This window comes from Symphodus melops (assembly GCF_947650265.1).
Source record: "Symphodus melops genome assembly, chromosome: 2".
Taxonomy (NCBI): domain Eukaryota; kingdom Metazoa; phylum Chordata; class Actinopteri; order Labriformes; family Labridae; genus Symphodus; species Symphodus melops.
In genome coordinates, this window is record NC_136692.1 from 2,091,532 (window position 1) to 2,115,511 (window position 23,980).

At 48.6% G+C, this 23,980-nt stretch overlaps 1 pseudogene across 1 annotated transcript in view; it reads right to left on the reverse strand.

Annotated features, from left to right (window-relative positions):
• LOC306819982 (alpha-1,6-mannosylglycoprotein 6-beta-N-acetylglucosaminyltransferase B-like) overlaps positions 1–23,980 on the reverse strand; it is a 75,923-nt pseudogene that overhangs the window by 3,378 nt on the left and 48,565 nt on the right. Inside the window, exons 7-8 of the transcript XR_013781756.1 lie at positions 21,699–21,863; positions 14,428–14,703 (exon numbers count right to left, since the gene is read on the reverse strand). The product of XR_013781756.1 is annotated as an alpha-1,6-mannosylglycoprotein 6-beta-N-acetylglucosaminyltransferase B-like (transcript). The remainder of the gene's footprint in view (positions 1–14,427; positions 14,704–21,698; positions 21,864–23,980) is intronic.

Consider the following 23,980-nt stretch of genomic DNA (forward strand, 5'->3'; position numbering starts at 1 on the left):
CGAGCGCGAGCGAACGCAGCACGAAAGTCTGCTCTGTTCCGTTCAGCGTCTCTGCGCCGCCCCGCCGACGCCGACGCCACGCCGTCAGAGCAGCAGGACAGGACGAACAGGAAGGAAACAAAAACGAAAAGTCGAGCACACAGAGAGAGAGAGAAGGGGCGATCAGAGACGGGGGAGGAATGTTTACCAGGCCGTGTGACTGTAAACAGTTTGAAAGGAGGATGGTGCTCGTGTCAGAAAGTGGAAGCGAGCCGTCTTTCATGTTTTGGAAACGTTGCCGTGCGGTTGCGTCAGGTGACTTCAAAAAGTTTCTGCCTTTAAAGCGAGCTGAGAAGAATGTGGTTAAAAAGTTTATCAGCGTGACGTGATGACAGCCACCTGATCCGCTTATGTGTGGACCCCCGGAGGCAGCTGCAGGCAGAGAGACGCCATGTCAGAGTGTGTGTGTGTGTGTGTGTGTGTGTGTGTGTGTGTGTGTGTGTGTGTGTGTGGAGGCAACACTGAAAACACCTCCCTGAAAGATAAATACTTTGTGAATCAACATGTTTCATACATCTCTAATCAAATGACACACACACGCACGCACACACACACACACACACACACACACACACACACACACACACACACACACACGCACGCACGCATACACACACGCACACACACACACACACACACACACACACACACACACACACACACACCTACGTAATCATCTGTTTCCTCGTCCGCCTCTGATTACCACCAGCCGATGTTAATCTGTGAGCACGCTGCTAAACTTTCTCGAACTCGAAACACCCGAACACACACACACACACACACACACACACACACACACACACACACACACACACACACACACACACACACACACACACACACACACACACACACACACACACACACACACACTTACATCCACGGCGGTGCTGGAAGCAGCTGACAGGCCGCAGTTATCAGCTGAGGCAGAGAGCAGCAGATAAGAGAGCCGCAAGGCATCATAAACAGAAATACAGGGGGGGGGGGAGGGGGGGGAGAGAGGGGGGGAGAGAGAGGGGAGAGGAGAGAGAGGAAGGGAGAGAGAGAGAGGGAGAGGGAGGAAGGGAGAGAGAGAGGAAAATAGAGAGAGGATGCGGATGGATGAATCAGAGATGAAAAGAAGAAGAGGAAAAAATTCCCCCTCCTGTCAGAGATAATAAAATCCTACGATGAAGAGCTGTGGTGCAGAGAGGGAGAATTAGAGACGCCAGGGACGGAAGACAGGGAGCGAGGGGGGGGGGCAAGGTGAGAGACAGGTAGTCAGAGAGAGAGAGAGAGAGAGAGAGAGAGAGAGAGTGGGGCGTAGCTTGAGGACAGAAGAGGAAGGAGGGAAAGATGAAGAAACAAAAAGCTTTACAGTGACGTGATGAGAAGAAGAGAAACCTCCACGCTTTGACCTCTCACCGTGTGGATTTACACACACACACACACACACACACACGCACGCACACACACGCATGTTGCATATGCAGCCTGTGCTAATAAAGCAAGCTGTCTGCTGGTTCTCCCTCAGTCAGCAACTTCTCCCCTAACCCTCTAAATCAAGAGGAAGACCAGAAGTGACGGATTAGAACACGCACACACGCCGCCGCTGCTTCCACGAGTCAGGCCACACACACACACACACACACACACACACACGTTAATGAAAACAGAGTGGTGGGATGTGGGTGTGTAAACAGACACTATGGCAGGATGTACACATCGTTATGTTCCTCACACACGGTGCAGATCAAATGAAGTCAGGAGGGAACGCCAGCGGCCCGATGAAAGACGAGGAACAAACGCAAATCATCTCAAGTCAAGTGGACGAGTGCTGCCATCCCACATCCTCACACACACACACACACACACACACACACACACTCAAGTGATCTCATTAGTGTCACCCAGCTGACAGGACGCAGCACCACCTGAACTCAGCGTGTGTGTGTGTGTGTGTGTCTCTCTCTCTCTCTCTCTCTCTCTCTCTCTCTCACCAGGTGCACAGCCCACCGGTCTCATGCAGAAACAAACACTGCACCAGATGAGTGTTATGAAGCCGGCAGCATCATCGTCTCTGTGCAGCACCGTGTTCAAAGTCACAGAGCAGCGAACACACATGTAACACCATGAAACTGTTCTGTGTCTGAGGTGGGCGGAGCTTCAGAAGCTGCACACAAGTCACCATGCCCGTCTGACGGGGACTTCAGATCAGATTAGGACAAATTTTTTAAGGACAAATATGAAAAATAGTAGAGCGGATTTTAAAACATATTTACAGGATGGTATTCAAGCTCAAACAGAAGAAGAGTATCTGCACAAAACGGCACCAGATGAGAAAGATGCAGACAAGAGGGGGGGGGGGGGGGGGGGGGGGGGTGTTGCATAAAGGGGGGTAAAGTGGTTTCTGTGCAGGACGCAGATGTTGCAGATCGTCGATCGTCGGCTCGATTCTCCCCGTCAGAGAGACGGAGCAGAAACACGACGTCAGGTTGAATCCACAAAGAGAGCTGCCGGCGTGCGTTTTGTCAGCGCGGGAGCAGAGTGAGGAAGGGAGGAAGACAAAGTGTGGGATCCAAGAGAAAGTAAAAGGTGAGAGAAAAGACACTTAGTGAAATCAACACCTCGCCTCGCTCAGCCTCATTTCAAGGCTGGCTGCGCTAAGACGGCTCGTCCTCTCCGAGAGGGCGTGCAGACATCAGGCCTAATGACAGCGTGTCACGTCTCGAGCCATTAGGAGGCCGTCGTCGAGTGAAATATTTGAGGCTCTGGTGTCAACTCTTAACTCCAAGGGCGCCTGGTGAGCTGCAGTGTGCAGGTAACAAATCCAATTATACTCGACTTCGCTCGCTCTTTTCACCGAGCGGCGAGATAACGAGCGCTCTGATAGAACCCTCGTTCTGTCGACTTGTCTCAAGCAACAACACAAGAGAAGCGGGCGGATAATGCGAGGCGCCTGACCTCGATTTAAGCGGCGCTCCGCACAGACGCCGGGGAGCGTGTCTCCTGCTTACTCGAGGTTTAACAGATGAAATTAAACATTCCGATGAGCCGACACAGAAGGCGTTCACGCAGCGATCAGCCGCTACGAGGAGAAACGCCAGAATGTGACGACAGGATTTTCATCCTCCGCCGGCGCCGCTCAGCTTTACACCACGCTCCAAATTGATGATGCACCTATTGATATTTCCCTCTAATGCATCACCGCGTACTCTCCCCCCCCCCCCCCGACATCCAAACTGATGACTGTGTGCTTGCTCTGCAGGTGCTGCGCCCTGATTTATCAGCTGTGGTCATGCACCGCAGCACTGAAAGGCAATAAAGGGCCCATTATGAAGTTCATTATTTCTCTTAACTAAAGAACTCGTCTCCAGCTTCATCCTTCACGGCCTCATGTTGTGCCAGATCTGAGGAGCACTTATCTGTCTCACTCAAAATACTGACCTGATGCATTTGTGGGGTACCGAATAATTCGTCCTGTTTGTTTGTGAAGCAGCTTCAACATCCAGATGTTTAACATCATATCGTAGCTTCAGTGGGAGACTCGACGTGTGCTCCTTCAGACGACTAAGAGTCCATTTCAAGAATAAACTCAAGTAAAGTACAAACGCTCTCTGTGTCGGCTGTGCTCTCGGTTGAAAATGATACATCTAATGGTACTAAAATGGCGGAGGAGGCTGCGGCGGGTATATCCATTTTATCAACGGTCCAATGAACAAGGTCAAAATGTAGAGGAAAAACAAACGACCTGTTTGGGGTGAAACATTAAACTATATGAGTGTTGACTGGATCTTGTTTGAAAATACATCTGCTGCTGCTGAGGACAGGACGCCACTCTTTTACACCCTTAGTGCAAATAAAGAACGTAAATGTGCCAATCGTTAGTTTGGGGACTAAATGTCCACCAGGGGGCGCTCAATCCAAACAATAAGAAAAAGATCACATTGAGGCTGGCGGGGAATCATGGGAGTGATTCTCTCTTCTTCTCTCCCCAAAAACCCAGAGGAGGAGGAGGAGGAGGAGAAGGAGAAGGAGAAGAAGAAGAAGTTAACTTCCGTATCCGAGCAACAGTGAGACGCACTCTGAAGCTCGCTCTCGCCACTAGCTGGAGCTGCAGCTCCGGTTAATTGGCCTGCTCTCCTGGCTCTACTGCCTCGATGTAAACACGCTCAGTGAACGGAGAGCTTCTCTTTTCTAGCAGCGTCTTGTTGGGTACTTATCACTTCGTAGGCTAATTATGTTGCCTCAGTTGATTGACAAGGAATTGTTCCACTTAGGCAATTAAATTCTCCCCGAGTCAGCAAACCACTGAGCCCATTAATTTATCTTCTGTTTTCCAAAAGCATCAACGAAAGCCTCGTTTGCCGTCGCAGAGAGCGCGAGAACGCTTCAGACAAAAGCAAGATACATGCGTCTCCTTTTCTCTCCTTTTCCTCAGTTCTGTCTCTTTCTTCTCCAGGCAACATCTTGAGAGGGATGAAGCTCGGTGAGTGCAGCGGGATGATAGATGGCTGATAGCGTTCGGGTTTTTTTTGTTTTGTTACCAGAGTTCGCCTGACTGTGTCCCCGGGGCCTCACAGTCCATTCAGAGCCAGAACTGTCCTCCCCTGCTTCCAGTAAGAGGAGATTGAAAAGCCCTCAGCGCCGTGGTCTGAGATGATGAAACACACACACACACACACACACACACACACACACACACACACTTGCATGCTAAGCACACACACAAACCTTGTCTTCCAACTGTCTCCTTTCAGTACCTGGCTTGCTTTATTCAGCCAGAGCTGACTGTTTCGGCCCCTTAGCCGATAAAGGCTGACCTCTCTTAGCCTTTTTTTTACACAGTCGGACAATTGAGGCTACCGTCACAGCTTTAATTCTCCTCGCTGATCCTCTGCTAGTTTTCTTTCACACAGAGAAGGGAATGACTGGAATAGCTGACAGAGAGAGGCCTTCTTTAACGCAGAAGAGAGACCCGTCATGGCTCAAAAACAAAGACGTAAAAAAACCTTGTTCCATATTGGGAAAACACGAGAACAATTAAAGGGGGGCATATTGTGAAAAACACTTTTACCATGTTTTTTTTAACATTTATTTGGGTAACCTGAATGTCTCCAGACTGACAAAATGTGAAGTAAAGCCATCCAGTCCTTTGTTTGTGCTCTGCATAAGTCTTACAACACACAGAAAAATGCTCCGTTTTAAATGTGCGCCCCTTGTGATGTCACAGTGGGATTCTGTTTATCCCTTCCCCTCCACTGGTATCTTCACCTCCAGCCTAGAGCAAAACTCCTATGCAGGTCCGCCATTTTTATTCCCACTAGTGAAGGAGTGATATCTACCGAGAAAACTCAGGGGGGCGTGGTCATTGTATTTAAAGAGACACACACACCAAATGGAGCGTTCTGAGAGAGCTGGTTTCTACAGGGTCACAAACCTCCTCTGCTGCTTGATTCATGTTATATTTGGACCAAAGCTCAGAAACACAGATGCTTCATTTAGAGCACAGAGGGCGGTGTTTGAAAAGGTGATAAAGGGGGAGAATATGTCCCCTTTAAACTTCACATTTCACACGTTTTCTAAATCATGACCTGCACTCTTTAACATCGCCACTTGTTATGTTCTTGTTTACAAGATCAAAAATGGAGGCATCCATCAGGTTTCCACAGCTTGATGTAATTTTTGGTTTAATAATTACGCAGCATTAACCACGCTTTAAAAGACACCATGATTTAATCAAAGAGGCTCCAGTACAACAAGTCGAGTCTGTTCTCTCAAAAAACGGCAGGTAAGATATTTTTTTTTTTGGGTGCAGAGAACCAAAACAGACAGGTGGTGCCGTGCTCGCCACGAGGCATGGAGGCTACGCTACATTAGCTTTAAAACAGCAGAGGGACCGAGCAGTGGAGAAACAAGGGCAGTCGGCAGTTCTTATTCCTCAGATTTGAGTCCAAAATCAAAACCTGTAATTGTCACGTCCTCACTCTCCACTGACTTATATTCAGAAACTACAGCTGGCTGGCTATCAACTTTCCCTCCAGACATTCACATGATGAATTCATAATGTCGACTTGCATGTGAGCCCGAGTTCCTATTGTCTTTTTTTCCCTCACTCGCCTACCCAAGGTTACAGAACAGACAAACGTTCCAACGGCTCAGTGTGACTTCTCTATAATTGTATGTCTGGAAATGACTGCGGCCGCTTTTCTCTCCGTGTCAGGAAGAACGACAGCTAATTTACAGAGCAACTTCAGCTGCCGTGTCACAGAGACAGACGTCGTAGGGTCGACGTAACAAAGGTGGGATGAAGAGCATTCATAATGTTATTAGTCACGCTTCAGATTTTTTGAAAATTGGGACCGTTTAAGTGTCAGCGTCTTATCGACAGAATCCTTGATTAGATCTGGTGACATACCACACATATATGACCATATCCAGTTCATGACATTAAATGGCTCAAGTCACGATGTACAGTAGCTCCCATGTTAGAAGTCCAGCATACACTGAAGCCCTCCTACTAGTCCAGCTCGTTTTCCCAAGTCCCTGTTGTGTGAGAAAAACCAATTAGGAGGTAACGGCATGTGGAGATGTGAGCCAAAGCAGCAGCAGAAACAAAAGAGAAAGTCACCCATGGGCCATGACTGCCCCCCCCACCACCCCCCAGTTCTTTATATCTGAGATGAGAGATAAGGGAAGTCATGACCAAGTGTGTGCCTCAGCGGCATGAGTGAGTGTCTGTTAGGGATTAGGACGGGAAAGAGGGGTGATGAAATGCTGCAAAAACAAAATGTGGGAAGTTGCTAACAAGCACATTGATTTAAGCTTAGAGGGAAACAACTGTAGCAAGAAGGAAAATGAAACGACAGAGTAAGAGACGAAGCGAGGAGGCCCAGGGACGGAGATACAGTAGATGAATCAGGGCAGCAGTATTCAGATCTTTAACTCAAGAAACTGCACTAAAACCCTGCAAATGTATTTCGTATGAAACCCAGAGTCAAAAGTTCTGAATGGAAAAGCCCGTCATCATAAATTCAGCTCAACATTATGTTCAAAAAGAATGCTAATATGCCAATCATTAGTTTGGGGACTCATTTATCTATGAGTGTGAGGTTTGTTTTCATGCTCTGTGTGCACTACAGTATGTCCACTCTGCCACCAGGGGGCTCTCGATCAAAACAATAACAGAAGATGACATTGAGGCTGGTGGGGGAATCATGGGAGTGAGTAATAGTTCAAGCTTCCTGATGTAGCAGTCTTAAACGTTACATACGGTGTTTCCACGGCAACAATACCCACGTCGTGTCCGTCATGCCAGCTGCCGCCTTAGAACAGGCTGTTTCTGTGTCTGTAGCTTTAAATATGTAAATGAGCTGTGTCTGGCCACGCCCCCTCTCTGGAAGGGCTCGGGTGTACTCGCTGCTTTCTGGCTCCATGTCCTATTGTTTACGGTGAGAAGGCAGACTCAGAGGGCAGAACAAACACCTAGCTGTGGGAGTGTCACCCACCTGGGGGGAGGGGCTACTGCCCTTTGTGATGTCATGAAGGGAAAATCTACAAAACGGCCTGTTTGAGCACACATTTTCTGAAAAGTGGAGCAGGCAGAAGACGGAGAGGATGGACTTGTCTCATGATTGGGGGGGTTTGGAGACAGACTAGAGACACGTGATGTGTTTCATATGTGACCTCTCAGTAATCAAGCATCAATGTTTGTTAATGTTGAATGAATTTTTCTGATTCATTTTGTTGACTGGTCAGTTGACTGATGAAGTAATCACTCCAGCTCAACTTCTAACAAAAACATCACATTTCAAAACCTTGTAAATGCTGAACATCTGATTATGTAGAATACCTGAGTGTATGTAAGTATGAGCTGCTGATGAATCATGTAATGGTGGTGGTGGGGGGGAGGGGGTCGTCTCTTAAAGCAGACACATAGACATGTGCGTATGACTAATTTACACGCTCTACTTTTTAACAACGACGCATGCTGACACACACACTGCTGATAATGAATGTTAGTGTGCCAGCTTTCTTCTTAAAATAAGGATCTGCCTCCCAGGTCCCTTCTGGAGTTTCACTCACCTCAGCAGGTTCCCCCAAGTAAGGAGATTGGATACACACTCCCTTAATAATATTATCTCCCCTGCTCTTATAGACGCGGGTGTGTTATTGTTGAGAGTCAGCTGCTTTTAAAGTTGTTTCCCTCTAAACCTGCACCGCTAACAGAGGAGCGCAGTAATATTCAAGTAATGAAAGAAACCAGATAAAGCCCCTCTGAAGGGAAAATAAGACACGGCTTAATTGCCGTGGAGAAAGCAAGAGAGCAGCGTCAGTGCTGTAAAGAGGAGTCGTGTGTTTTTGATTGCGTTTGTTTGAAGCAGCAAACAGCCTGCAGGAGGTGAAGCCAGGTCACTGACTCGGGTCTCTCTGCAGGCTTCGCTTTAATAAGGGCAGGAGGAAGGAAGCAGACACATGATTTGTTACCACAATTACACTCAGAGTAACATCTTCCTGCTAATTGCTTACTCTCAAGTTATTCACAGCGGGGGGGGGTTTTTTCTCTCTGTGTGAACGAGGATCTCAGGAGGAAGCTGGTGAATGATACCAAAAGGATGTGATGAGCAGTGTCACGATGAATGATGCACCTTCATTACCTGCTTTTCTTACAGGTATCTTACACTCCACATCCTGAGAACCAGTCTGCAATGTGGCTAAGAAGCACACCCAGGCCGCCCACCTCCCCACGCCTCTCCCTGTGCATGGTCGGCCTACAGGACAGCAGCTCCATGGAGGGACTAGTGCCCATGACAACACATGCAAACCCCCCCTCCCTCCTCGTTCAGGTTTCAGTTCTTGGAGTGGTTGTTCTGTGAACGCATGCAGGAACACTTCGACTTGCTGAAGCGATTCGGAGAACACTGAGTTGGCTCGACGGACCGCATTAAACCCACACAATCCATTTAACGAGATCAAGGCAAATTTAACAGATCAAAAGCAAAAGACGGAATTGAAAGAGCGGAAACGGGAAACGTAACGGAGGAATGAAAATGTGAAGAGCCAGAGAGCAGCGATGATCAGACTGGAGCATGCACAGGTCAGAGCAAATAAGACGAGTGTAAGTGAGAGAATCTGAAGATCAATCCCATTTTATAAAGAAGTTACATAACCTCAGTGGGTAGCTCTTTTTTGCATTAATCTCCTGGGTTATGCAAGCCATCTCTGGGCCAAAGCAGCAGACTTACGCCAATGAGCTTATGATTCAAAGTAGCATCAGTTCACACACACACACACACACACACACACACACACACACACATGGATTCAGCAGCACATACCCAGGCTTTTCTCTTCCTGTAAAATGCTCCCTATCACACAGCACAGGCAGACTTACACACAGACCAGGAGATAGATGAAACACACACAAACATACACAGCAGCTGGACCGAAATGGCTTAAAGCCCAAAATGTAGCACCGGTTTAGGCCGGCTTTACAACAAAGACAGCAGAGGGTTTGAAGATTGATCGTGTGTAGAGTTACTCATTTCAAACAGCTCTGACCAGAAACAACACGATCCTCTGGTTGTGTGAACGAAGGAGGCGATGCGTAAAGCTCCACGGTGGAGGCTGAACTATAAATACTCAAAACACACGTAGCCAACGTAGCTGCAATGTACAGACACACACATCAAGCTTTAATGGCCCTGGTGAAAGTTTAAGTGTGAAACATCAGAGAGCAGACGGCTCTTAATGTAACAGCCAAGTGCTGAGAGTGAGAGTGGTGATTAAAAACACTGTTACGAGACATTGTTGTTCACACGTATGTTTATATTTCGTGTGAATGGAACCGCATGTCCACAGAATGAGACATGAAACCAACTGTGAGCGAGTCATGTGACGACTAACTAATCAGACCCATTTCCTTTTTTTCCAACCAGGTTGTAAACACGTTAATTGATGCTGTGAAAACGTCTGGTGTCTCTCCACAAACACGTCCATCCTCATGGGCTTCGTTTGTATAGACTGGAGGTTACCGCTTACCGCGTGACCTTGAGCCACGTAAATCTGACCAGTTAGTGAAGTGCATCCGACAAACATGAGGACACTGCGTCACGGTGGTCATGAGTTATTGGGCTCACCAGAACAGATGGAAGAGAAACCCTGATAGATTCTGAATCGTCCCGGGAGAAGGAGCCGACTCAGAGCAGCTCAACAAAACGCCACTCATGGGATAATAAAATCCCTTCCTGTACTCCACCAACACGTCTCTCACTGGCTGAATATAAACTGCAGAGGCCATCTTGTTTCCTTCATGTCTTAACACACTGCATTTGTCCTGTTTACAGTATTGACAGAATAAAGCAAAAGTTGCTGACTGTCCTTTTTTTTTTTTACACTTTCAGTCCTGCTGCAGCTCTCAATCATCTAAACCCTTTAATGTAGAACAGGAGGGGAGGGGGGGGGGGGGGGGGTCTGTCTTTTCCCCCTCACACACCAATTCATCTCAGGTGCCTCGCCAATCAAACTGGCACCAAAATCAGCCTCATTTCCATCGAGGCGCTCGGCGAGTCTCCGCTGAGAGGAGTGCACACTCAGCAGATGTGAAGATGCAGGAATCCGGAGCAAATACCCTCCCGATGGTGTGCTGGCAAGGTGCAACCCAACTCAGGCTGAGTGTGTGTGTGTGTGTGTGTGTGTGTGTGTGTGTGTGTGTGTGTGTTGGGATGGGAAGGGAGGAAAATGGAGTTTCATGCAACCAATCACCGTTTTTTATATTTGAATAACAACCGGCTCGCCCCACTCTGCACTTCACTCCTCTCTCTCTCCTTCTCTCTCTCTCTCTCACACACACACACGCACACACACACACACTCTCATCAGTCCCCGCACCGTGACAGCCCAGAGACTAAGACATGCCTCCACTCTGCCTCTGAAACAGAGATTATAATTGAATGATTCCCTGTTTCATTACGCCCTGCAGGCCACACAGCACACCCTCACACTTTTATGGACGAGGGGACGAGGGGGGGGGGGGGACACGCTAAAAAAGACGCTTTTTTATCACCGTCTTTAAATTTTACTTTCTATCAGTGTGAGATGATTTGAATGATGATGGGACAGGCTGCAGTGTGTGAGCGTCCTCTGGAGGATTCAGTCCAGCAGTCCGAGCGTTTCCACAGACGTCGCTGTTTGTTCCATGCAGTAAACACTTCGAGCACATCGTCCCCTCAGTGGCCAATTACAGCGAGCCTTTGTTTCCTCCTCAGCCTGTACGCACCCGAGAGCAGCGTAACACAAACCATGATGAGACTGTGGAGGTGGCTTGGACCTTCAGCACTTTCTGTTCCCGTCTTTAGTTTCTCCGAGACGAAGTCGAGTGAAGTTTATAAATCTGTGTTTGGACTCAAGCTGCACTAAGACGCGCCGTCTGTCTGTCTGTCTGCTGTTCTGTTCGTCTCCGTCGGCCCGCAGGTCCAGATTGTCAGACTACTGGACTGTAACTGTCTGCCAGCCTTTCTGTCAGCTTTGTTTATCCTTCTACCTGTTTGTCTTCAGGGAGGAAAACAAACAAACATCTCTGCTCGTCTTCGTGTCTTTGAAAGAAGTCCTGCACGTTGGGACAGAAGAGCAAAAGTGGAGCATGTCTTTATAAAAGGACAACACTCGTAAAGGTCGGTCTGCAGGGGCGACGCCTCCTTCATGATGACATCATACCGTCTGCCGTGCAAATTCTGATTATTTGGGGTTTTTTCAAGATTGTCTCCGAGTACTCCGGCTTCCTCCTGCAGGCTCGCTAGCTTACCCGCTGACTCTAAGCTAACCGTACTGTAGGTGTGAATGTGACTGTTCGTCTCTACACGTCAGCCTTGTGATTGGCTGGTGACGAGTTTGAGCAGATGACTCGTGTTTACAGGATACGTCCATTATTCATTTACAAATAAAGTCACGTTTTAGAGGTAGCACAGGGGGGAGGGGGCGTGGCTTTAGAGGGAGCACAGAGGGGGGCGTGGCTTTAGAGGGAGCACAGAGGGGGGCGTGGCTTTCGAGGGAGCACAAAGGGGGGAGGGGGCGTGGCTTTAGAGGGAGCACAGAGGGGGGGGTGGCTTTCGAGGGAGTACAAAGGGGGGAGGGGCGTGGCTTTAGAGGGAGCACAGAGGGGGGTGGGGGCGTGGCTTTAGGAGGAGCACAGAGGAGGGGGCGTGACTATAGGAGGAGCAGAGGGGGAGGGGGCGTGACTATAGGAGGAGCACAGAGGGGGGAGGGGGCGTGGCTTTAGAGGGAGCACAGAGGGGGCGTGGCTTTAGAGGGAGCACAGAGGGGGGAGGGGGCGTGGCTTTAGAGGGAGTACAAAGGGGGGAGGGGCGTGGCTTCAGAGGGAGCACAGAGGGGGGAGGGGGCGTGGCTTTAGGAGGAGCACAGAGGAGGAGGGGGCGTGACTATAGGAGGAGCACAGAGGAGGGGAGGGGGCGTGGCTTTAGAGGGAGCACAGAGGGGTGCGGCTTTAGAGGGAGCACAGAGGGGGGCGTGGCTTTAGAGTAGGCACAGAGGGGGAGGGGTGGGTGCAGAAGGAGCACGGAGGGAATGCTTCTTTCAAAATCAAGCTAGTTTTTGAAGAAATTACCAACCCAAATAACAAAGAGGAACTCAGTGTGAGCAACAAAAATAAATTATGTTTTTAGAAAATCTGAAAAATCTCCAACAACCAAAATCAAGCTTCTTTAAGAAAACAACTAAAGAGAAGCCAAACAATCTCCAATAAAACGCGATTAACCAAAAAAACCTGAAGATAAACAATGAGCATAAAGTTCTTCAAGAAAACACAGAAGGCGGAGAATCTCTCCTGAGTCGCACGCCACCAAACGCTCCACTGACCCCGACTGTGAGGGCTCAGGTGTGCTCGATCAGCGGCTGCAGTGAGGCAGCACCTGGGAGTCCAAGAGAGAGGAACAAAACAAAAACACCCCGACCCCGAACAATTACCTAACAAACATCTGAGTCCTCCCCGTAGACCGACTTTCATTCTCCTCACCAGAAACCAAAGGTTTAAATAGTGTGTGTGTTTGTGCTCCCACTTCCCCCGCGGCTAACCGTGTGGAACGACGGCCCATGAGGAAGGCAGAGTGACTGTGATTTCTCCTCACAGCAGTGTTTAGAAAAGACTGAGTCAGGATCCAGACGCAGTTTACACAAAGCTCAGACTGCACCCCCGTCGTAATCCCGAGCTCAGAGCTGTTTTCCTTTCTGAAGCAATTCCATGTGAGCAAGGTGCACAGGAATCACTCTTCATGCTGCTGCGTTAGATTGGACTGCCAGCTCCCTGAGACATCACGGCCCAGGTTGTGAGACGGGCCAATTTATTAAAAAAAAAAAAAAAAAAAAAAAGAGGTCCAGCGACTGCACTCAGTAAAAACGATGCTGCCATCCATTTCAGATCTGACAGGTGAACCGGCCCTGTGGATGTCCCTGCCGTCTCTCAACTCATTCTTTATATATAAGATTCCTCCCTGCAGAGGTGTTACACGTCCACAGAATGGCTGCTTGGGGTCAATACAATTCTGCTCCTGTGATTTGTGGGAGTTGTCGCGGGCGGTGCTCGGCGTAAAAGAGTGCAGCGAGGGGGTCTCCTGCAGACATCATTTCATTGATCTATACTCCATACACGTGTCATCGCAGTGATGGACGACGGGCAGCAGGACGAAGACGATCAGCCCAATCAAGGCTGGGACAAAGACGTCGGCGTGATTCACACACACGCGCCCGCAGCATGCAGAGTTGTTTTAGTGTTCAGTGGGAGTCATCCTGACATCCTGCGTGATTCATTCAGTCTCCGCCATCATGGTGGATCCTGCACGGACCGGACGGAGCGAGCTGTAGGGATCTCTCCCAACAGGGTAGATTTACATCCATTCATCCGTCTGTCCGTGTGTGTGTGTGTGTGTGTGTGTGTGTGTGTGTGTGTGTGTGTGTGTGTGTGTGTGTGTGTGTGTGTGTGGCTTGGCTCCGCAGAAGTATCCGTCAGCAGAAACATGCGAGCGTGCTGACGCAGGGGATAAAGAGACACAGTCCAGTGGAGACGCGCTGACAGGAAGCCGAGGGCTGGCGTCGATACGGGATCGATGCAGCAGCTGGTAAATCAACGGCACCTTAGAGCCCTCGGAGCTCGCCGGGGTTAAAGCGGGAGGGAGCATATTCAACGCTCTATGTGGGGAGCACAAGCGCACAATTGATAACGGAAAGGTGGTAAAAGATCATGAACTTTTTCTGTTATCGGAGGAAGGGGGGGGGGGGTCATTCCGCTACGAGTCTCTTTTAATGAGCGTGTTAAATGTTGTCACTGGCGGGAGCTGTTTAAACATGGAGGCCACAGCTTGACTCAGGCAATCAAACATGTTTACTTAAAGTCTTGACCAAGCCGATTCTCTTTGCAGAAGTCAACACGCTCCCGCCTGGATAACCCTCGTATCCTCTTATGGCGGCGGCGGCTGAACGGCGGCAGAAGGGAACGATGACTCACCCCTGCAGCTCCTTCACCGACATGGAGATCTTCAGGTTGTGTCCCAAAACATGGAGGGCGGTGAGGATGTCGGCCCACTGCACCATCTCGCCCAGCGGACCCCCCTTCAGAACCTTGGGGCTGAAAACGTCTCCGGACTCCTCGGTCAGGAAGCCCACGTGGACCAGGATCTGGAGGAAGACGGGGACAGAGTGAGTCTGAGGAGAGGAGGGGAAGAAGCATCATCAAGTGAGTGATCGTTTTAAGGAAGTTTGATTTTGTTGACAGGAAGAAGGTGCGACATAGTGTGTGTGTGTGTGTGTCGTGTGTAAATGTGTGTGTGAGTCCTGACTGTCTGCAGTGATGCTGTGTTGTTGTCAGCGCCGTGTTTACACGCTGACGCGAGAGGAGAGAGGGGCGTGTCTCTGGAGGAGAGCGGAGGCTTCAGATTGGAGGGGGGGCGTGGCCTAAACAAATGAAGTATCATGTAAGTTCCGACAGGTCACCGAGTCACGCTTTAATATTGTGCTAGAATTCGTGTCAGCTGACCTCACTAAAGCCTGATCAGCTGATGACCAGCTGATCTGCTGAAAGCATCCTATTGGCTAAATAGCTCTGGAGCCCGCCTACACTTCTCTGCTCCCTCTGCATGCCTCTCCTGCTCCTCCTTTTATGATATCTGACTTAATCAATGTCATGCTGGCGTTGCTGCTGGCTCGGGGGGTTGCGGCTCATCTCCCTGCCTTATGGCGTTCCTCCCTCAGAGCCATACCGCCAAATATATGGAACTGCATCAAAGTATTCTCCTCGACAAAGTGGTCCTGACTGAACTTCTTTTTTTTGGTTTCATGCTGGAGCTCGAGGGCGACATCTACTGGATCTAAAAATCACACATTGCTCCTTTAATAGTTTGATTATCAAGTGGATCATGTTTCTGGGTTCAGGTCCAAATCGTTGCTGCTGCATTCAAATCAAAGAGACTGGTTCTGAGTATGAAAAGAGAGGAGAGAAGACATGAGTCGGTTCTGAAGTTTGATCTGACATGAACATGTAGCATGTTCTCCTCTTTTCTTTGAATCTTTATGATGCACAGTCTCCTTGAAAACAGGCAGCCAATCAGGAGAGTCCAGCGCATGGTCGAGTTGTGAAGATTGAGAGCAGCGATGGTTGTTCAGGAGTACGAACATGCAGCATGATAAACGAGCATATTCCAGAGTAGATTTAATTAATCTCACTTTTCATTCTGCTGTTTCTCGACGTGTGAAGTTAAGCTCCTTGAAAGTTAAGCTCGTGCAGCGCAAACTGTTTTAATGAGTTTGAGGATTAGAATCATTACAATTTCAGACTCTTCCCAAAGAAAATTATAGAAACTAAAAAGTAATTCTTTTTGAAATCCCCGAAGAATTATCCGCTCACGCGCCGACGGGACGGCGTGCGAATCCATCATTATGGAGTGTGTGTGTCGTTGGGTATGCAGCGGGCGTGTGTGTGTGTGTGTGTGTGTGTGTGTGCTGCTCTGATTCCTCAGCAGCAGACATCATTTTTTCACATCATGTAACACGTGCAGAAATGATCACAGTCTCCATGTCACGGTGTTAAACACGGCGTGCACACGCAGCCTCACGCCCGTGAAAGGACTCGGTAATCGCCGCCTCACACCGAGAAATGAGCAACATGTTGCCTTTCACAGCGGATTAAACACAAGCGCGTCCAAATGTTGCTCTGCTGAGTAATCCTGATTAACTAACGCGGCGTGAACGGCTCCATGAAACACGCCAAATGAGCCCAAAGTCAGCCGCTGCCGCTTCGCCCACAAAGTGTCCCCACGCCGCACTCCGCTCCAGAAGAAGGTAAGTGCATGCTGGGAGATTAAATGTGACGACAGAGAGCGAGACGAAGCACTGCTGTGGAAAAAACTGAAATGTTGAAAAAATGTGCAAAATGCTGCAAAACTACGAGACAACGGGGTGTGTGTGTGTGTGTGTGTGTGTGTGTGTGTGTGTGTGTGGAGTCAGGCTCCGGTGACACTGCAGCTGGCGTGAAAAATCCCCCTGATTTAATAAGCCCGCACTATTAACTTCTGCTTCATAAAAAAAAAAAAAAAAAAAGATAAGTGAAATTTAATTAGAGTTTGGGTGGCAGATGGTGAGAGTGAGAATTAGTGGCGCCGGTGCTTTTCACTCTGTTGGCTGGGTGGTGGTGGTGGTGAGGCTGGATCACACAAACACTGGCAAACATGCAAATACTGGAGACAGAGAACCAATTTCACACACACACACACACACACACACACACACACACACACACACACACACTGCTGAATAAATATGACACAGTGGAGGGAGAGCTGAAGGAGTCTGGATGAAACGGGCTTCCTCCTCACACCAAATGTAAAGTTTAGAAAAAGATTTACATAACTGCCGACTTGATCAAACCGGCGTCCGTCCGCGCGCCGATGCAAAGTTCACACACAGAGAGATAAAGCTGCTTTGCATAACTGGCAACTTGAGCGCACGATCTGACTGCCGATGAGCGGCAGCACTTATCTCCAATTATCAATGTATGGGTGAAAATATAGGGCGAGTCTTCCCTCTCTCTCCCAGCGTCTTCATCACTCACTTTATTGACATCGTTCTTGATGTCTGATGTTACAAACTCAACACACTCTTATCTTGGATTTATTCGCTTAATTACTTTGGCACCTCGTGGCTCCTCCCCCCTTTTTTTTTTTTGGTCGCCGCCCACGAGCCGATTGAGGACGAGCTGTCACTCACAGCGACAGGACTCGATGATAGCCTGGAACTAAAGTGTCTCAGAAGCTAGGTTAGGATCGTGTGATGGTGCGTGCTCACTGATCGCCCCTCGGTGCAGATGTGAGGGAGTTGAGGTTAGAGAGGTGGCGTCTCTGGAGCCGAGCCGTTAGCGGTTAGCGGTTAGCAAACTGCAGCTTGTTTTGGTTTCATGCTGGCGCTCGAGGGCGACATCGTCATGAAGATCATAACGTCGCACGTTCTTCCTTTAATCTTGACCACGCAGGCGAAGGGATGACGGATGATTGTTATGAACAGGCTGAGACCACAGAAGAAGAATTAACCCTTTGACGCCTGAATTTGTTTCCAAGTATTAAAACTTTTTTTTAAAAATGCGTTTCTGCTTTCAAGTAGATGCTAAATTAAGCTGAGAACGTTTATTTAAAAATAGCACATCACATGGATGTTTGACAATCTAATGCTTTCTAAAGGTTCCTCGGTTTGTACTGAAGGTGCATCAACCAGCAGTAGGAGGGATACGGACGCTGTTTTGGCTGCATTCGGAGCGGAAGCTGTTTGATGCAAATTTGCGACAACAGGCGTCGAGGGGTTAAAGGTCGATCCCAGAGGAGAGAGGAGTGTTCGCACCTCTACCACACAGTCACACATATTTGCATGTGCACTGGCATGTAAATGAAGCTGCACGGAGAAGCGGTGCTCGCTCGTGTGGCGGTGATATCAGGGCCAGCTGCCTCCCTGCTGCGTGCACAGAGCTCTCCGCGCTGTGGACTTATGCTACTCCCAGATGGCGTGCGTCTGATGATGACGATGTTTGAGTGTTGTTTGTTTGTGTTTGTTGTCGTCGTACGTTTGCGTCGCGCTGACACACATCAATGAGCTCCGTGTGCGTGTGCGATGTTTGCATGTGTTCCACGTGAACGCTCGCTCATTTGCCGCCAGCTCTCAAAAGGAACCAAAGCTTTGCGCTTGTCGTAGCGTCCTCTGGGGATTGAATACAAAGACTTAACCAAACCCCGCTGAGACAGCCACAGAAGAACGACAACAACAAGCTCCCTCGCCTCCGTCTGCTGTGTGCATGCACTCGCACGCCACCTCACCCGCTCGACTTTTACAGCATGAATCGAGGGTCCTTTCAGTACATTTCCCCGGCTCTGAATGTTTGATTCCCGGGCTTATATAACTGGGGCGTGCATAAGAAAAGCCTCTTGTGTTTGATGTGAGGAATGTTTCATGTAATGCGAGCGCGTGTGCGTCGGTGCAAAATCCTTGAAAAGTCCTTGGGGCGCACACGCCAGAGAGCGGGAGGAGTAGAAGTGGCTCTTAAGTGTGCGGTAGCACTCCACTGCTCCACTCATCGCTAACAGGCTAACGAGCAGGGAATGCTAATGCCTGGTTCAGCATCTGTTAGCGCAGGGATACATGTGTGTTTTGACTCGGAGGGTGTGTGTGTGTGTGTGTGTGTGTGTGTGTGTGTGTGTGTGTGTGTGTGTGTGTGTGTGTGTGTGTGACCCTGTGGGCTCACGCTCCGTGGCCCTCGTGAAGGTCGCAGCTGGCGGTTGGAAGGCCACGGGTGGAAACACAAGCTGGCGCTGCCAAACCGCCGCCGCTCTCACCCTTACTTTCACCTTCTCCGTCATGCTCCGCTTTACGCCGCCGACAGACGACTTCCTCTTTCTCCTCACGTCCCCCCCCCTCCTGACCCTCCCTCCTCTTTTCCTTACTCACTTCCCCTTCCACGTCCCATTAGTCTGCTACACTGTCTGCACTTCATCAGTCAGGGGTCGACGTCCTCTCAGGAGGGCAGACGGGAAGAGACGGGAAATTAGCAGTTAGGCATGTGCTGACAAACACACTCGACGTCCGGGATCATAGAGTCGGAGCACGTAGACTGACTCGCTGCCACACATGCAGAGAGCACGCCGTCGGTCAGTGTCTGTGTTGAATGCACTTGTTCTCTGAACTCCACTGTGGAAACACATTAGAGACTTTGGAGAATATCTGATGCCGGCTTCGACTTCACTCACAGGAGGTAACTCTGCATACAAAAGCAGCCACTTGCTCAAACACATTTGACTGCGCTTGAATCTCTTCTGCTGTGATTTAAAGTAAAAAGAACCTTCAGAATAAGTTTCTGCCTTTGACAGTTTGAAAGAAGTCGTCTCGTTTTTCTGCTCTCGCTCCAGATCCTTTCTCCTGCCAGACTCGGCTAATTTATTCTCTTTCTGAGTAAACATCCGCTCACACTCACAATCAAAGAGGGGAAACAGGAGTGAGTCCACACACACACACACACACACACACACACACACACACACACTCGGCTGGAGATGTGAAGACCGCACACACTCTGAAGTGTCCATTAGAAACAATGAATGTTGGAAAAAGTGAGAGTCCAGAGTCGGATGTGTCACAGAGGTCGGAGTTAATTAAAAATCAAATATTGTTCCCCTCTCTCTTCTTCTTTTTTTTTTAAATGATTGAAAATTAATCTTCCTGTGAGGGAAGCAGCAAAAAAAAAAAGAAAACTTAAAATTTGATTTGCTGCCGACTGAAATTTGCAAAGCTATCCAATTAGCAGTCATGCTCAAACACACACACACACACACACACACACACACACACACACACACACACACACACACACACACACACACACACACACACACACAGGCAGACAGACGCAAACACATTTTCACTTCAGCTTCTAATTATTGTGATAAACAGCTTTTGACAGCCAAGGCTAACTCTTGCAAACGCCAGGACATCTGCTGCTGAGATAGCGGCCCGTTGTACGGCATAAAGGCTGCTCGAGCAGCCACGGCGCCGCGATGCAGGATAACAAATCCCCTCCGTGCACTACAAGAAAAGAGAACATCCATCTCAGTGACAGAGGACTATTTCCACCCTTGTTAACTTATTCTAAAAAAGGCAGAGACGAGGGAAACATTTTTGGAGAGAGGAAGCCGAGTGTGCCCGCTCGCATTACGCCATGCATTCGTCGCTCGCCGTCCTAATGGAGAGATTATGAGTCTGCTCGGAAGCGCGGTGGGGAACTGAGGTAGGGAAAGGTTACCCGGCAGCAGGGAAAGTTTCCAGGACTCCCGAAAGTTTTAATTACACGTCGCTTTCATTGACATTTGGAGAAGTGGGACTTTATATTACAGCCCGTGTTTTATGTTAAATCCAGTTTTAATGAAACAGCCGACGTCGATGGGCACGTCCACTCTTTGTCGCAGCGGTGCTTCACGACTCCTCCTTCCACCTTTCATCGATCCTCTCCTAATCCATATTCCACAGTATCTCCCTCTACTTCCTCCTTCCTCTCTGCCTTTATTCTTCCTCGCTCTGCTGCTGGCACATGATCCCAGTCACTCATCATTCCCCGCCTTCGCCTTCGCCCTCGTCTTCACCTGCACGCACGGCTACACAGGGACAAAGGCCTCAGTGGAGACCGAATGATGTCAGATGTCCCAGTTTGACGGCGGTAAATATCTTAACTCTGCTGGAGGTGTTTTTGAACGGATACAGAGCGAGAGAGAGAGAGAGAGAGCAGAGGAAAGCACGAGGCAGCGATGAATGACAACCTATCATTACATCCTCTATCATCTGTCACCCACCATCATTCAGACTAAGAACCCTCCGGAATAAAAGGCCTTTTATGTCCAACGTCTTCAATGGAAAACAGCGTTTCCCTTCGCCTGACACCTTTGAAGTGAAAGAAGCGTTTCTCCAGCCTCCAATCGGAAATTTAAGTGGAAGCTTTTGTAGATTGAAAACTAAGCACTCGAGGTGGAACTCTCTGGATTATCAGGCTGTGTTGTTGTCCACCCCCCATCCTTCAAACTCTAGCTTTTATTAATCATGTCAAATTCGACTTTTTATTCATTCATGTCCTCAGATGCACTTTGCAGACAGAAATACCCAAATAAAGGGAAACATATTTAATTTAAAGGTCATTTATCCTCTTCACCATGTTCCTCTAGTCTGTTAACAAACCCCTCCGATGATGAGAAAAGTCCATCCTCTCCATCTTCTGCCTGCTCCACTTTTCAGAAAATGTGTGCTCAAACAGGCCGTTTGGAGATTCTCCCTTTATGACATCACAAAGGGCAGTAGCCCCTCCCCCAGGTGGGTGACACTCCCACAGCTAGGTGTTTGTTCTGCCCTCTGAGTCTGCCTTCTCACCGTAAACAATAGGACATGGAGCCAGAAAGCAACGAGTACACCCGAGCCCTTCCAGAGAGGGGGCGTGGTCAGACACAGCTCATTTACATATTTAAAGCTACAGACACAGAAACAGCCTGTTCTGAGCAGGGCTGAAATAGAGGGGTTTATAGACATGATCAAACACAGGATCACTTCACACATGTTGAAGATTTTAAACATCCACCATCATGCCCGCCCTCGTCTCTCACCTTTTTCTGGTCCCTCCACCGCTGCTCCAGCTTCACATCCAGGCGGTTGGCGGCCGTTGCCCACTGCTGTGCGAGGCGGCGGATTCTGCGCTTCATGAAGCTGAGGGACTCCTTTCCTGTCCCCACCTGGTCCAGCAGCACAGAGAGGTCTGTGCGGAAGGCAGCCTGACACCGAGCACAACCAGAGATGAAACGGATTAAAGGGACGAGAAAGTGGAAAAAAAGGATCGACGACGTCAGAGAGTACAAACTTGTCTCGGATATTTGCTTAACTTCCCCTTGAATTCTGTTTTTAACTTTAACGCTCACCTCCTGCAAAAACCTCCAAAGAGAGGCGTCCAGGAAGCATCTGAATCAGAAGCCACCTCAACATGCTCCCGTCTCCCTCACCCGAGCGCTCACCCTACCACGGCGGTTGAGCACGGCCTCGTTTTGATTCTTCAGGTGAACAGCGTCAGCTCGAGGTTTGGAGCGAAGAGCGACCGGTTAACTGAGAGCTCTGCTTTCAGGCTCGGCTCCCTCTTCACCACAAGGGTTGGGTTCAATGCCTGCATCACTGCCGACGCTGAGCCACTATCACCCTCACCCCGAAACATTTAAACTCCCTCACTTGAGCAGGAATAACACATTATTTACTCTCTCATCACACTTCACCATCTCTGCTCCTTTGCTCATCTGTCACTTCCTGTCACGTGACCTTCACTGACATCACACAGCCACCGTGACGAGACAGGAAGTGATGAGACTAAATGCCACTGTAGATTTCAAGTGATATTGATTATTGTATGACTCAAGTCAGGACGGTCACGATTGGTTCCCTCCTCGTCTCATAAAGGAGCATAACGTCTGGTGTTTGTTTTCAGTTGATGTAACCTAAGATGTAAATCTGCGTTTGTGTGTAAATGTATTTTTTTGTTCTCTCCGCACATGGAAGAAAATCTCCTCCTGGTAGATTTTAAAGAATGAAACCATTTTGCAGCATGATGCAACATTTTTATTTTCCTCTGCTGAAGTGTAAGAGAAAGATTTCAAGAAACCTCGAGTCCTCGGAGAACCTTTCGTGTCTCAAAGTCAAACAAATAAAATTCACGGTGGCAGCATTTCTTTTCCACCCGCCTCTGAAGAAAAATAAAGTCGTCTCCTCGGAGAACAACCTTGGCTCAGCTCTGTTTGTGTTCGAGATCCAGACAGACTGTAATCCACAGTTCAGTAATTTGGGTCACAGGGTAAGATGGAGATATCGCTCTTCATTTGCGCTGACATTCTGCTTTGCCTCCTGGAAATGTTGCAGCTCCGGCGGATAAATAAAGTGTAAAACTCAAGGTGAAAGCGTACACACGTTGATATAAGGCACACGCACACACGTCACTTTTACAACGACTTCAAACTTTAACAATCTTCTTCGCGCTCCAACAGAAACACTGCGATCATAACGACAGTGCGCACAGAGTGGGTCGTCCAGATTTATGCCCCGTGGTCACCTTTGGTGCAGTTCTTTTTTACAGAGCGCCAGCCCCCCCAGCTCCCCCTTTTTTTTCCTTTTTTTTTTAAATGAGGAGAGAGCGTTCACAGCAGCAGGCGGCCACCTGAAGACAAAGCGCAACGGGAACAATCAAGTCCAAGGCCCGGGGGGGTTCGTTAATATTTATTTTTATTTTTTACCAATATGTTGTTTTTTCTAGGCTGCATTAACACTTACATGACAAAGGAGACAAACAGTGTCGGACCGTCAGAGGAACTTTTAGCAGGTTATACTGTATAACCATTTAACAAATTACTGTACTGTTAGGCCAATGGACCTCTTCCTTATATCCTTATATGGGCCTCTTCCTTTTATCCTTATATGGGCCTCTTCCTTTTATCCTTATATGGGCCTCTTCCTTTTATCCTTATATGGGCCTCTTCCTTAAATCCTTCTATGGGCCTCTTCCTTAAATCCTTCTATGGGCCTCTTCCTTATATCCTTATATGGGCCTCTTCCTTAAATCCTTCTATGGGCCTCTTCCTCATATCCTTATATGGGCCTCTTCCTTATATCCTTATATGGGCCTCTTCCTTTTATCCTTATATGGGCCTCTTCCTTATATCCTTATATGGGCCTCTTCCTTTTATCCTTATATGGGCCTCTTCCTTATATCCTTATATGGGCCTCTTCCTTATATCCTTCTATGGGCCTCTTCCTTAAATCCTTCTATGGGCCTCTTCCTCATATCCTTATATGGGCCTCTTCCTTATATCCTTATATGGGCCTCTTCCTTTTATCCTTATATGGGCCTCTTCCT